This window comes from Triticum dicoccoides, chromosome 4A (assembly GCF_002162155.2).
Source record: "Triticum dicoccoides isolate Atlit2015 ecotype Zavitan chromosome 4A, WEW_v2.0, whole genome shotgun sequence".
Classification (NCBI taxonomy): Eukaryota; Viridiplantae; Streptophyta; class Magnoliopsida; order Poales; family Poaceae; genus Triticum; species Triticum dicoccoides.
The window spans coordinates 35,051,172-35,065,438 of NC_041386.1; positions in this window are offsets into that span (position 1 = coordinate 35,051,172).

The following is a 14,267-nucleotide window of genomic DNA, read 5'->3' on the forward strand; positions in this document are numbered from 1 at the left end:
GCCTCTGCTGCCTCGCCGCACGCCGCCCCGCCTCTGCTATTCGCCGCCGCCGCCCCGCGCCACCCTGCCTCGCCGCGCTCGCCGGAGCTGCCTCGCCTCCCTCGCTGGAGTTCATCGGGGCTGCCATCGGTTTTCATGCCAAAAACCGCACAAATCGATCGAACCGGTAAGAACCGCCGGTCCGGTTTTTTTAGGTTTTCGATTTAGTAGTCGGTTTTTCTTTTAAAACCCCGATTTGTATATTTAGAGAACGCTCGATGGTTTAGCCTCTAGAGCGAACGAGTTCATAGTTTAGGGTTCAGGAGTGAACGTTCGTAAATTAGTATTTTTCTTTTTCTGTTATTTCGGCCAGGGACTTATATGTGAGGAGTTTTCTTTACAGTTTAGTCCCTGAACTTCAATCTATCACTACTTTTTACTCGTTAGTCCAAATCCAACAAAACCAACGCTCACATCTTCGTTATGTTCTCCTCTATCCGGATAAACAACTCAAGCATGTTTTTGAAAAGTTTAAAATTTGAATTAGATCAGATTTGAATTCAAACTTCGTTTGATCATAACTTGAGTTTCGTAGCTCCGTTTGAGTTGATTCTTTTTGCATATCGAAGCTCTTGACCTAAACATTCTAATAAGGCCAAATTCACATAATTTTGGTACTGTTAGAAATTGTTTTATGTTGCAAGAGTTATTTGCTTGGTTTTGATGTTTCCGAATCGTCTTCTTCGATCTTTCTGATCTTTTGAGTGATTGCTTATGTGTGGTTACTATTGCTTGTTTACGATAGATTGACCGGAGTGTGACGAGTAGATCTATCAAGATTTTTGAGTGCGAATCATCTTCATCAACATTGCAGGCAAGTTCACACTTTGATCATACCTTTTCCTACAACCCAGTTTTATTGCATTAGATCAATCCTCACACATTGCATGATTAGGATCTAATTAAATTGTGGGATGGGAAGTAGATGAGGTAGTACCTATTACCTGTTTATTATCAAACCTTTGGGAGTTACCTCTACGTTTGCTTATTACGCCATGCTATGCTAGTAGACGTGGATTGGGTGAGTGATATCCATGACAGATGTGAGATTGAAAATTAAGGGTTTATCTAAGGTGGCAACCTAACACACATCTGGGTGGATTGAGGCACCTGGGGTTACCAGGACTTGCCTATTTTCTTTGGACCGCCACCCAGGCTCAAAGGGATCATGAGATTATTCATACTAGAAACTTCCGTGTGCAGCCACAAGCCATTATGGGCTCTGGCATAGTTGATTAAGTCATGCGAACTCTTACGGGTAGACTAGCAGATGTAGGGGAAAGTAGGTGTACCGGTCTACCCACATGTAAGGTGCCAGCGCTTCTGAAAGACTGTGTCTCGGTCATCCGTTTCTCAAACACCATGTAGTGCGAGAAACCAAACGGAGGCGATCGAGTCTTGTGGGGAAAAGTGCGCAAACCTCTGCAGAGTGTATAAACTAATCATGATTAGCCGTGTCCCCAGTCATGGACATCTTGAGTATCTAGTTCTTGGATTATCCTGTTGATCTCATCATGTTATTTTCAATGAATATTGTTGGGTTTAATGATGTTACTTAATTGGGATTGAGAATGCTGTCAACCATTCTCAATGTTCAACAACCACCATGATAGTTAATTAAAATGTATTCCTTTGCAGTAGGGAAAAATTGGCTTTACGCAAAAACCTTATAACCATAGAGCTTTTCCACCAGCCAAATATGCATGTAGTGATAGTCATTATTCATTATTCTCTATGGTGTGAATTTGCCAGTACATTCAATGTACTGACCCGTTTCGGGGTGCAACGTCTCATGTTGCAGGATTATCTTACGATGAGTAAGTGATACGTTAGGGTTACGATTTCTACACTCAACTTTGCCGTTGGTGTTGATGGGAATCCACAATCTTGTTGCTTCCGCTATTTGGATTGAGGTAATAGTATTTACGTTACTTTATACATGTGGTTTACCTCTGTTATAAATCCTTCGAGTACTGTGTGTGTCAGCATACCGATCCAGGGATGACACTTAAGCACAGAGACTTGACCCATTCGGGTCGGATCGCTACAAGATGGTATCAGAGCACATGTTGACTGTAGGACATGACCCTAGAAACTGGCAAGCCCATAGCAAAGATTTTTCTCTACAACTTTCCCTTTCAAAAAGATCTTTTACCTCTCTTCTCTTCTGAGCTTATTCAAAAATTCCTTTTTTAGTGAGACCATACCCCTTTTCCCTTTTGACCAGACGAGGATTCGACTGATGAGACCACTCCAATAAGTATAAGATATCGGACAACTAAGACCAGTTCGGAATGAAGAGTATTTTCTGTGCATCTGAATAATGGAACCTACAACGATTGAAGACCGAAGACAAGTAGAATTTGAAGGCTCTGAAGAATCCCCAGATTGGTATGACCTAGGCATGCTACCCTTATGGAACTTGGCAGACTATGGAAGTTGTCAATGCCCGAGATCAAGGTGTGTTGGAGAAAGACCGGAGCATGTAGAGTTAAGAACTCAAAGTTTTGTCAAGGAAACCCTAAGGCAGGAGATATCGACTGGCAAGATAGATCATGGCAATGACAAGGGCAGAAACACGGTTATCTGTGATGTCATCACCATTGATACTATGGTCACCGAGCTGAGCTAAGCATGCATTTCTTCGGAAGGATTGGATGGTAGAAGGTTGATGGAGCACCTAACAGTAAGATGAAGTTTTAACCTTAGCTGGTGTATCGCCAGAATCTGGAGTAGTACATCAAGAATTTTAAGATGGAGCTCCAGGAAGCCGTATTTTGACAGGGAAGCATTTCGTGAAGAATTTAGGTGCAAGAAGCTGAAGTAGCCAAGCTGGAGGAGCAAAACCTCGAGATACCGAAGATTCGTCAGGAACGGAAGGACAGTAGTACCATGGTTCATGCCAATGTTGAAACCGAGAAGTTTGGAATGCCACTCCAGAAATATTAAAGGACGTCACAAGAAACTTTTTGTTAACAGAGAGGATCTGGCAGAAGAAATTGAGAAGGACGAACATGACCGGAAGAAGCCATTGGAGACATAAACAAGGCTTGAAGAGTTTGGCGAGTTGACCTTAGAAGACCAAACCCCTGTTATACACCTACGTTAGATGCGACGATTGTGAGCTGTCATTTGTTTGATGTTTTTCGACAGCCACAACAAAAATCTATCTTTTCAAAACTTTTGTTTGTATTGTGTGTATCCCTCTCTATCCCTCTTATCTCACCCCAAAACCCTTGGACCCAATAGAGGATGAATGGACCGATGAGTCAATTGGAGAGAGACCGATGGATTCAGAACATGGAGGATCATATGGAGAACAACCCTATAGTCGGAAAGGATAGGGCCCAGCATGCTCTTCAATGCTTTGAAAGAGGTGCTGCTACTTGGTGGAGGATGTATCAAACCATCAATGGATGGCAAGGAGTAACCACTTGGAAAGAATTTAAGTTGACCTTGCTAAAGTCTCAGTTTGTGTCCCAGAAATTGAAGCCTTATGGAAAGGATATGAAGAAAACTTATGCATGCAAGCTTTGTGGAGAAATAGGACACAACCATAAAGAACACAAGGATGAATGCCCTAATTGTGAAGGAAGTCACCCAGCTGAAGAATGCCCAACTAGGTAGATCACTTGTTTCTTGTGTGAAGGGACTACCCACTACCCTGCACAGTGTCACATTTACACCATGGTACAAGGAACCATCCAGCAGAAAAAAGAAGCAATGAAAGGAGCCCTAATGGGAATTTTAAAAGAACCTGCGATGAAGGACGAGGTGGAGGATACACCCAAAGAGGAACCAATTAAACCCTACACCAAGTCTTGCTATTCATGTGGAGAAGAAGGACACATCTCCTAGAATTGTATGAATGGGAATCTAGTAGAATTCCCGACTGAGGAAGTAAAGTATGACCCACAGGAAATAGAAGCCCTGATTGGAATGGAAAAGTCCAGAAAGAGAAGTAGATTGGATTCTAGGAAGGATCTGAGTCATGTCACCTGTTATGGGTGCAAGGAGTCAGGGCACTACCACAACAATTGCCCAAAAAGGAAGCCAAGGACCCAAGTAGGCTATATAATCACAAGGAAACCTCGAATCTTCCCAGAAGTAATATGTTTCCGTTGTAATGAAGCAGGGCACTTTGCCAGAGAATGCCCCAAGGAGAAGGAAACCTGTGCTAGATAGTTGAGTTTGCAACAGAAGTAATGGAGTAGTAGAAGTGAGAACATTTTCTTGAGGTGTTGAGTTGAGACATGTAATGGAAAAGCGAGAGATTGTAATTAATTGAGAGTGAATAAAGTTAGCATCATTGGTACTAATATGGATCTTATGAGTTGTTACTCTATGAAGAAGAATTTTGACCCTTTTGAGGATAAGAGAAATATGGTCTATGGAAGATTTGTGCATTTTAAGGGTGGTAGTACCCTGTAATGGATTTCGGACAAAATGAATACGAGTTTGTCTCGATATGTGTGATACCCCAAGAGTATGTTGGATGAAGTTCGAGACCGTTAGTTGTTTGGATCAAATGTGATCAAGGAGTCAGAAGAGAATGTTCAAGATAGACTGAAGGTAGCTTAGTCCAGGCAGAAGAGTTGTGCAGACTCAAAACTCAAGGAGGTAGTCTATGAAATTGGAGACAGAGCATGTCTTCGTGTGACCCCTCTGCGAGGAGTTAAACAATTTGGAGTTAAGGGACAGTTAGCCCCGAGATTTGTAGGACCATACCGAATTTTGGAGCGTATGAGAGAAGTGGCCTACAAGTTTGAGTTACCCGAAGGACTGTCAGGAGTTCAAGATGTGTTTCACGTTTCCCTGTTAAAGAAGTGCCATGCAGAGATGGCCAATATTCCCCTGTAAGAACGCTTGACCGCGGAAAGGATAATGATGTTCCATGAAGTAGAGTATGGACTTCATAAGTATAAGTTTTTATCCCGGGGAGTTGAGCTCTGAGGTGTTGTCGTCATAATTTTATCGTTGCAGTTCTGGAATACCTGAGTTTAGTACGCCGACATCGAAAATCTCTTTTATGCAGTTCGTTGGTGAGATAACCTCGACGCCACCCAGTACTGGGGCGGGAGTTCGGGAGTATCGCCATAACTTGTATAACGGATGCTTTTCGAAGGTTGAGGTAGATGGTTTCCGAAGTTTTTATCGGTTATGTGTTGAAGGATGGATATAGCTGGATGTAGGATTTGCTAGATTTGGGTGAGATATTATGCTTCCCGTGTATCCCCAACACCTGATTGCATAACCGGAAAGGTTCGGGAGTTTCATAGGTGGAATTCTTGTAGCTCTAGTTTCTTCTTCCACGGATATTTGGTTTGAGATTGGGATTTCTTACCGAGTATTCGTTCTTGATCCATACCTTGTTGATTTATTTCTCTACCTAAATTCTTAGTGGCTTCTCAATTTATGGATATGTGACCATTTCAAGAGGAATGCATTCGTTCATTTTGTTCGGATGTGAAGACTATATGTTGCAATTTTCATTCCGTTGGATTCAGCTTCAATATTTGTCTATCAATGTGCTAATGGATGTCAACCTCTTTAGGATGGCTCCTCCAACACGCACGACTCCGAATCCTGATCCGCCACCACCTCCACCTCCTCCGGAGGCATGGCAAGCTGTGATGGCCGCAACCAATGCAAACACACAGTTGATCATGCAAATTCTTCAAGAGCGCAATCAAGGCAACCAAGGGAACCAAGGCAACAATTAGAATCACTTTGCTACACTCAACCAGTTCCTTGCTAACGGGCCAAAGACTTTCAGCAATTGTGTTGAGGCAACCGATGCTGACGATTGGCTTGTGGATCTGTGCAAGCATTTCGAGTGCAGTAACGTCAGGCCTGAGGACTTTGTTAAGTTCGCTTCCTTCCAACTCAAAGATCAAGTTGCATAATGGTTCCAACAGTACAAGGATTCCAGGGGTGGACGTGTTATCACCTGGGATGAATTCTGTCAAGATTTCCGAGCTCACCATATCCCTCAGAGCATGGTTGAAAGCAAGCGTGAGGAATTCCGCAACCTGAAGCAAGGCTCTTTGTGTGTCTATGACTACAACAAGTTGTTTCAGAAGCTCTCCCGTTTTGCCAAGCAGGACGTTCCTGATGAGAAGAGCATGATATACCAGTTCAGGGGTGGTCTCAGAGAAGAAATTCAGCTAGCTCTTGTTCTCTTTGAGCCCTTGAGGTACGATGAGTTCTACAACATGGCGTTGAAGCAAGAGGCTGCTCAATTGAGGTGTGATGCTTCCAAGAAGCGAGTCAGAGATGTTACTCCTTCTTCCTCTACTCAAGTGGCCAAGCAGCAGAAGTATTGGCTTCCTCCTCCTCCATTCCGTCAGCCGTATCAGCAGAAGAGCAAAGGTGGCAGTGGATCTTCCCACCCACCCAACCCTGGCTTTCAGAACAAGACTTCGTCTCAAGCTCCAAGATCGAGTGCTCCGTACCACCGTCCGCTTTCAGAGGTCACGTGCAACAAGTGCCAACAGAAGGGTCACTATGCCAACAAGTGTTTCAATCAGAGGCATCTTCCTCCTCCTCCTCCTGTCAGATCGGAAAGTACAGCTGTGGTCAAGCATAACCCCAAGCATGCCAAGGTCAACTTGATGAATGCAGCTCAGGCAGAGGATTCGTCAGATGTCATCATGGGTAACCTTCCTGTTAACGATGTTCTCGCAAAAGTACTTTTTGATACTGGTGCATCGCATTATTTCATCTCGAAGCCTTTTGCATCTAAGCATGAGTTGACTTCCCAAGTTATGCATAGTCCGTTAGCAGTTGTCTCTCTGGGTAAATGTTTGCTCGCTAACCACGAGATTCCGGATATTTCTATCATGATGGGTGATTTCAAGTTTCTGGCTTCTCCAATGGTTCTTGGTAACTCGGATATTGATCTTATTCTCGGGATGGATTGGCTTGCTAAGCACAATGCTCATCTTGATTGTGTAGCCAGACAGATTCAATTGACTCATTCGTTTGAGGATGTAATTGTCTTTGCCGCTCGGGAAAATACCATCCGTCTGTTTTCTCTCAATGAGAAGGGTGAACTGGATGCTATCTCACAAATTCCAGTCGTTTGCGAGTATCAAGACGTCTTTGCAGAAGAGCTTCCAGGAATGCCTCCGCACCGGCGAGTTGAATTCGTTATTGATCTTGAGCCTGGCACGGAACCCGTGTGCAAGCGTCCTTACAAGCTCGGACCTGAAGAGTTAAAGGAGCTGAAGAAGCAACTCGATATTCAAGAGAGAATGGGTCTCATCCGGCCTAGTTCTTCTCCGTGGGGTTGTGGTGTTCTTTTTGTGAAGAAGAAGGATGGAACGGACCGACTTTGTGTTGATTACCGTCCATTGAACAAGAAGACCATAAAGAACAAATACCCACTTCCCAACATCAACGAGCTGTTCGAACAACTCAAAGGTGCCCAAGTATTCTCCAAGCTTGATCTCCGTATGGGTTATCATCAGATTCGAATCCGTGAGCAAGATATTCCAAAGACGGCTTTCCGGACAAGCTATGGTTCATATGAATACACTGTCATGTCTTTTGGCCTCATCAATGCTCCTCCGACGTTCTCTCGCATGATGAACTTCATCTTCAACGCCTACACCAATGACTTCGTTTTGGTCTATCTCGACGACATTCTGGTTTTCTCGAAGAACAAGGAAGATCATGCCAAGCACTTGCGTTTGGTTCTTGATAAGCTCAGGGAACACCAATTCTACGCCAAGTTCTCCAAGTGCGAATTTTGGCTCGATGAGGTTCTTTATCTTGGTCATATCATCTCTGCCAAGGGCATTGCGGTGAATCCTGAGAAGGTGTCTGCAATTGTGAATTGGGAACCTCCTCAGAACGTGAAGCAACTCCGTAGCTTCCTCGGTCTCGCAAGCTACTGTCAAAGATTCGTTGAAAACTTTTCTAAGATCGCGAAGCCTCTCTCAAATCTTCTCCAGAAGCACGTCAAGTACGTTTGGTCTCCGGAGTGTGACATTGCTTTCAACACTTTGAAAGAGAAATTGATAACTGCTCCAGTTCTGACTCCGCCTGATGAATCCAAGCCGTACGAGGACTTTTGTGATGCCTCTCTCCAAGGTCTTGGCGCAGTATTGATGCAAGAGAAGAAAGTTGTTGCTTATACCTCTCGCCAGTTGAAGCCTAATGAGAAGAACTACCCCACTCATGATCTCGAGTTGGCGGCAGTTGTGCACGCTCTTTTGACTTGGAGACATCTCTTATTGGGAAGAAAAGTGGACATTTTCACTGATCACGAGAGTCTCAAGTACATCTTCACTCAGCCTAATCTCAACCTCAGGCAAACTCGATGGGTCGAAATGATTCAAGAGTATAATCCGAGTATCGAGTATACTCCAGGCAAGGCCAATGTGATTGCTGACACATTGAGCAGGAAGGCTTATTGCAAAAGTCTGATTCTCAAGCCTTATCAACCCGAGCTTTGTGAAGCTTTCCACAAACTTAATCTGCAAGTTGTTCCTCAAGGTTTCCTCGCCAACCTTCAAGTCTCTCCTACCTTGGAAGACCAGATTCGCCAAGCCCAGCTTCTTGATGCTATGGTGAAAAAGGTGAAGATTGGGATTGCCAAGAGTCAACCCAAGTACAAGTGCTACCGCCTTGATGACAAAGACACTCTCTTCTTCGAGGATCGTATTGTTGTACCCAAAGGTGACCTCCATAAAGTGATCATGAACGAGGCTCACAATTCTCTCCTCTCCATCCACCCTGGGAGCACGAAGATGTATCAGGACCTCAAGCAGGCTTATTGGTGGACTCGAATAAAGCGCGAGATTGCTCAATTCGTGAATGAATGTGATGTCTGCAGAAGAGTGAAGGCAGAACACCAAAGGCCAGCTGGTCTCCTCCAACCTCTTGCCATTCCAGAATGGAAGTTTGACCACATTGAAATGGACTTCGTGACTGGGTTTCCAAAGTCCAAGCGTGGCAATGATGCTATATTCGTTGTCATCGACAAACTCACCAAAGTGGCTCACTTTCTGCCTATCAAAGAGTCAATCACGACATCTCAATTGGCGGAACTCTATACCTCTCGAATTGTCTCTCTGCACGGTATTCCACAAGTGATCTCTTCAGACCGTGGCAGCATCTTTACCTCCAAGTTTTGGGATTCTTTTCAGAAGGCCATGGGCACCAACATCCGCTTCAGCACAGCTTTCCATCCTGAAACTAGCGGTCAAGTCGAGCGGTCAACCAGATTCTTGAAGATATGCTCAGGTCTTGTGTGATCTCCTTTGTCATGAAGTGGGAGGATTGTCTTCCTTATGCTGAATTCTCCTACAACAACAGTTTTCAAGCAAGTTCGGGCAAGGCCCCATTTGAAATTCTGTATGGCAGGAAGTGTCGTACCCCTCTCAACTGGTCTGAGACCGGTGAACGTCAGCTTTTGGGTAATGACTTAATCACAAAGGCAGAGGAAATGTGCAAAGTCATTCGAGATAACCTCAAAGCAGCCCAATCCCGCCAGAAGAGCTACTATGATAGTAAGCACCGTGATTTGGCTTTCGAGATCGGAGATCATGTTTACCTTCGCGTCTCTCCTATGAAAGGTACTCGTCGCTTTGGTATCAATGGGAAGCTTGCCCCTAGATACGTGGGACCTTTCAAGATTGTCAGCAAGAGAGGCGACCTCGCCTATCAACTCGAGCTTCCTTCAAACTTTGCAAATGTTTATGATGTTCCATGTCTCTCAGCTCCGAAAGTGCTTCAAGACTCCTGACCGCACCGTTAACTTCGAGGACATTGAGCTCCAAGAAGATCTCTCTTATCGTGAGCATCCAGTTGCTATTCTTGAAGAGGCTGAACGCAAGACTCGCAATAAGTCAATCAAATTCCTCAAAGTCAAGTGGTCACACCATTCCGACCGTGAAGCTACCTGGGAACGCGAGGATCACCTCCATTCTGAGTACCCGGCGTTCTTTCAGTCCTAGATCTTGGGACGAGATCCTTTCGTAGTGGTGGAGTGTTGTAACACCCCGGATATGACTTTCCCAATTTGTACTCCAACTCTTGCCGTTTCCGGCGTTAATTTATTTTATTTTCTCGGGTTCAGGTTTTTGTCTCCATCTGTTGTTGTCGTTGTCATGCATCTCATATCATGTCATCATGTGCATTGCATTTGCATACGTGTTCATCTCATGCATTCGAGCATTTTCCCCGTCGTCCGTTTTGCATTCCGGCGCTTCGTTCTCCTCCGGTGGTCATTTCTACCTTTCGTTTGTGTGTGGGGATTAAACATTTCCGGATTGGACCGAGACTTGCCAAGTGGCCTTGGTTTACTACCGGTAGACCGCCTGTCAAGTTTCGTATCATTTGGACTTTGTTTGATACTCCAACGGTTAACCGAGGGACCGAAAAGGCCTCGTGTGTGTTGCAGCCCAACACCCCTCCATTTTGGCCCAAAACCCACCTAAAGCCTTGCCATCATCTAGATCGTTCGATCACGATCGCGTGGCCGAAAACCGCACCTCATTTGGACTCTCCTAGGTCCTCCTATGCCTATTTAAAGACCCCTCCCGAAATTCGCGGATCTCCTCTCTCCCTAACCCAAAAAAATTCGTCTCCGCCGCCATCGGACACGTCCCGACGGAGCCGGACGCGTCCGCCCGCCGCCGCCAACCAGTCAGCCGCCGCCACGTGTCTCCGGGGGACCGCATCGCCGCCGCCACCGACGCGGGCTCGCAGGCCCAGCGCCGGCCCCCTTCCTCCTTTGCCCGGGCCAGAGGAGCCCCGCGGCCCGACCGCATCTCCACCGCTGCCTGCCTCCTTCCCGGCCGAGCTGGCGAGCTCCGGTCGCCACCCCCCGCCGGCGAGCGCCGCCGCGGCCACCCCGCCACCGCATGGAGCTCCGCCGCGCCGCCTCGGCAAGTTCCGCTCTGGCGCCGCCTCACCGCCTTCCTCGATGTCCGCGCCGCCCTCCTTGGCGTCCGCGTCGGCCGGCAAGTCCCTATTCTGGCGAACCTTGGCGTTCGTGCACTATAGTGCTCCCGATCTGGATCTAGATCTCGGTTGACTTTTTGCCCCGAAACCCTAATTATCTTGCCATGTTCATCGTGTCGTAACTCCGCATCCATAACTCCGTTTTGGGCATATAGCATATCAAATTGTTCGTCCCAGAGAGTACATCATTTCATCTCATTGCATCATTTTCATTTGAGTTCATTTTGATGCCCGAAATGCTGTTAGAAGAGGGCTACTTGAGATAATTGCCAGATCTGCTACTCCATTTAGATATTTGTCATTTTTGCCATGATTTTTGTGTGCATGATATGCCCATGAGCTCTACATATGTTTTGTTAAGGATTTTGCCATCTTTCCAGAGGTGCAACCCATATATTTTTGTGATGTGTTTGGTGACTAGCACAAGCTTGCAAAGTGAGGCACTTGGTAATGCTGATTTCAGGGACTTAGCATTTCCACAAAGTCCTTGAGCTGTTTATCTCATATGGCCATATGTTCATGTTGTTTCCTAGTGATCCGTGCCTCTTTTGAGGATGATCAGTAAGGATGTTTTGTTAATCTTGTAGTGCTCTTTCCATCCATGTCTTTGTTTGCAATTATGGAGCACCCTAGCTTGAGTCAATCGATCTCTACTTTTGCTACTTCGTGAATCTGGGCAGATTATCTACTTGTTAGCGATTTTGCCGATGATGTTGTAGTTGATCCGTGCATGCTATGTTATTGTTCTTGCCATGTCTAGCTTGCATTTTGTGCATTCTTGATGGATGTATGTTTAGTTTGTCATGACTCGCTCCGTAGTGAGTGCATCGAGCTCGTAAACATGCCTACTTGATATCTGTTTTCAGCATGCTCCAGTTTTCACTAAGTCTGAAAACTGATTATGTTTTGCCATGTTCACATGCTTGCAATTGTATTTTCCGATCCCTTTTGGCTCAAGGTCACTAAGGGACTTTTGTTAAGCTCTTTGAGTAGATCCATGTTATGCTTTACTTTGCCATGTTCAGGTCCTGTAGCATGTAGTTTTGTTGCTCCGAAGAGTGCTACCTGATCTGAAATTCCAGACAAGTGTTAATTTCACTAAGTCTGAAATCTGTTTACCATATGCATTTTTGCCATGCTTGTTTGAACCTGTTAATGGATGATTTGGCCATAGCTCACTGCTAGACTTTTGTTAAGCATCTTGAATACATCCTTGCCATGTATTTTGTTGTCATGTTTGGGTGCTGTAGCTTGTTCATCTCTTTGCATTTAGATGGCTACTTGCTGTAAATCGCAGACCGGTGTCATATTTGATTTGCTTGCCATTTCCAAACCGTAACTCCGATTCCGGCGTTCTTTATATTGTTTTCAAGCGATTTCATCTCATCTTTCCAGTGGCACACTTGGATTACCAAGTTGAGGCCAGGTTAATGCATCCCTTGTCAAATCTTGCATATGCATTCCGCATCGCATCCCGCATAGCATACCATCCTTGCATCATATTGTTTGATCCTTGCACGTGGTTGATTGTGTCCTTGTTGCTTGTTTGTCTTATTTAGGTAGAGCCGGGAGACGAGTTCGCTAACGAGGAGCCCGTTGAGTTTGCTTTCAAGGATCCAGTCAACTCTGACAACTTTGCAGGCAAGATGATCATACCCTCGAAATCACTACTATCTTTGCTATGCTAGATTGCTCGCTCTTTTGCTATGCCAATGCTACGATGCCTACCACTTGCTTTCAAGCCTCCCAAATTGCCATGTCAAACCTCTAACCCACCATGTCCTAGCAAACCGTTGATTGGCTATGTTACCGCTTTGCTCAGCCCCTCTTATAGCGTTGCTAGTTGCAGGTGAAGATTGGAGGCCGTTCCTTGTTGGAACTTCTATTTACTTGTTGGGATATCATTATATTATCTTGTTATATTAATGCATCTATACACTTGGTAAAGGGTGGAAGGCTCGGCCTCTCGCCTAGTGTTTTGTTCCACTCTTGCCGCCCTAGTTTCCGTCATATCGGTGTTATGTTCCCGGATTTTGCGTTCCTTACGCGGTTGGGTTATAATGGGAACCCCTTGATAGTTCGCCTTGATTAAAGCTTTTCCAGCAATGCCCAACCTTGGTTTTACCATTTGCCACCTAGCCCCTTTTTCCCTTGGGTTTCCGGAGCCCGAGGGTCATCTTATTTTAACCCCCCCCGGGCCAGTGCTCCTCTGAGTGTTGGTCCACCTCGTCAGCCGCCGGTGGCCACCAGGGGCAACTCTGGGCTGGCCTACCGGAAGTTTGGACAATCTGGGTGTGCCCTGAGAACGAGATATGTGCAGCTCCTATCGGGATTTGTCGGCACATTCGGGCGGTGTTGCTGGTCTTGTTTTAACCTGTCGAAGTGTCTTGAAGAACCGAGGTACCGAGTCTGATCGGAACGTCTCGGGAGGAGGTCTATTCCTTCGTTGATCGTGAGAGCTTGTCATGGGCTAAGTTGGGACTCCCCTGCAGGGATTTGAACTTTCGAAAGCCGTGCCCGCGGTTATTGGCAGATGGGAATTTGTTAATGTCCGGTTGTAGATAACTTGAACCTTAACTTAGCTAAAATGTATCAACTGAGTGTGTTACCGTGATGGCCTCTTCTCGGCGGAGTCCGGGAAGTGGACACGGTGTTGGAGTAATGTCTGCGCAGGTTGTCCTCTAGTTTCTCGCTCGCGCTTTGCCTTCTCTTCTCGCTCTCTTTTGCAAACAGGATAGCCACCATATAAGCTAGTCGCTTGCTGCAGCTCCACACATATTTACCTTGCCTTACCTTTGAGCTTAAATAGTCTTGATCGCGAGGGTGTGAGATTGCTGAGTCCCTGTGGCTCACAGATTACTATTACCCTAGATGCAGGGCCTGATGATTCCGCTCCAGGTGACGCGCTCGAGGTCAAGTGGGAGTTCAACGAGGACTCTCAACGATACTATGTTTTCTTTCCTGATGATCAGTAGTGGTGCCCAGTTGGGGGTGATCGGGACCGTGTCGCATGTTGGGTTATCTTTTATTTTGGCGCCGTAGTCGGGCCATGAGTGTTTTGGATGATGTAATGTTATTTATGTACTTGATTGACGTGGCGAGTGTAAGCCAACTATGTTATCTCCCCTTTTATTATCTATATTACATGTGATGTTGTGAAGATTGCCTAATTTGCGACATATGACTTCAGCGCGATTATGTCTCTAAGTCGTGCCTCGACACGTGGGAGCTATAGTCGCATCGAGGGTGTTACA